This window comes from Lucilia cuprina, chromosome 3 (genome assembly GCF_022045245.1).
Source record: "Lucilia cuprina isolate Lc7/37 chromosome 3, ASM2204524v1, whole genome shotgun sequence".
In the NCBI taxonomy this organism is placed as follows: domain Eukaryota; kingdom Metazoa; phylum Arthropoda; class Insecta; order Diptera; family Calliphoridae; genus Lucilia; species Lucilia cuprina.
Window position 1 is genome coordinate 50,230,380 of NC_060951.1, and position 1,818 is coordinate 50,232,197.

Here is a 1,818-nt window from a genome sequence, read left to right on the forward strand (position 1 = left end):
AGATAGATAGATAGATAGATAGATAGATAGATAGATAGATAGATAGATAGATAGATAGATAGATAGATAGATAGATAGATAGATAGATAGATAGATAGATATATTGGTTGATCGTTAGTTTGCTTAGTTTTGGTTCATATAGTTTTCATTCGCTTGGATAAGAAGTCTCCTTATTTCATAACATTCAAAACATCTGCTCTTCGGAAGAATTAAATCGGTATCTGTCCTTGTGCACCAATTATATTGCAACTTATTCGACCATCAACAATGAAAACTTTGTTTGGTTTTCACTTGAAAAGTTATATAAAACAAAATATTAGATGATAAAATAAACGTACAACAATAAGGAAAAAATAACAAAACCAGAAACGGCAAAAAACATTTTGTTAACACCATTATATTGTGGCTGTGATTAGGAACCCCGCATTTATTTTAAAATTCACCAAGTCAGGCCATTTAAATCTATGTCTGACTGAATATTTTTGATGCTTTGCAGCATGTACTACCATTACTAAAAAAACATTTTGGTGGAGTATTTTATAAAGAAAAAACAAAAAATCATAAACAGTAAACGCGAAAGATTACTTTAAACGAAAGTAAGGAAATAAAAGTGAATTTTGAAATAAATATAAAATGTACATAAACAAGCGTTATTTATATATTTTGTCATACCAATTTACATGAATACATACATGTGTATACTTAATAATACGTTCTTTTCGGTTATTGCAATGTGTGCAGAAAATGTAATGTAAGTATTTTTGTTTAAAATGTCAAACAAACATATTGTCAAAAAATATAAAAAAATAATAAAATAAAATAAAAATGTTTATAAAGAAAGGGGCGTTAAGATTTAAAACGTCTTTACAAACAACTGAAAATAACAAACATAATGTCTGTTATTGTTAAGGGAATATTATTTTAAGACTTGAATATTATTTTATAACTTAAATAAATTCAAATTACTATCAATTATAAAAATGTTTTATACTAAAATGAAAATTACCAACAAATACACTGCGATAGGTGTTCTTTTATAAGTTATGTTTTCAAGTAGAAAATGTAGATTCTCTAATAAACTACATAAACTTAAAATTCTTCTCAAATAGTTATTTAACACTCGGGCATATAAAATACAGATAAATTGCTTACATTTCGTTGTTCTTTCATTAAGTATGTCATTATTATGGCACATTTGGCAACGGAAATTATTTATACATAAGTTAGAAAAAGCAATAAATTGCAAATAGGATCTTAGTTAAGGACATACATTCTTAGAGGCTTCCACAAACTTATTACAATGTAAACCATAATTTCTAATGAAAGAAACAATAAAAATGTCCTTTAATTTTGCTCAACACACACATACACAAACAATTTGACACTCCTCTTTATGTTTACATCTCAAGTTGTATATACATACATATGTATATCCGGTTATCACACATATTGTGGCATTTCTTAAGCATTTAACAGGAAAAAGGTTCTTTCGAAAAAAAGCTTAAATATGTTACAGAAAATATTTTGTTTTTGGTTCTTGATTTTACTTCTTATATATATCTATATATATGTATTATTATAGTTATTATATTCGGCCATACTTTAGGGTTAATTTAGGAAATCATTGCTTTAGATGACATTTAATGAAGTCGTTTTATCGTAACAATAAACAGTGGACATGAAAGAGAAGTTAATTACAAACAAGAGTTATAGTTCAGTTCTAGTTAAGTTCTAGTTCAGTTCTAGTTCAGTTTTAGTTCAGTTCTAGTTCAGTTCTAGTTCAGTTCTAGTTCAGTTCTAGTTCAGTTCTAGTTCAGT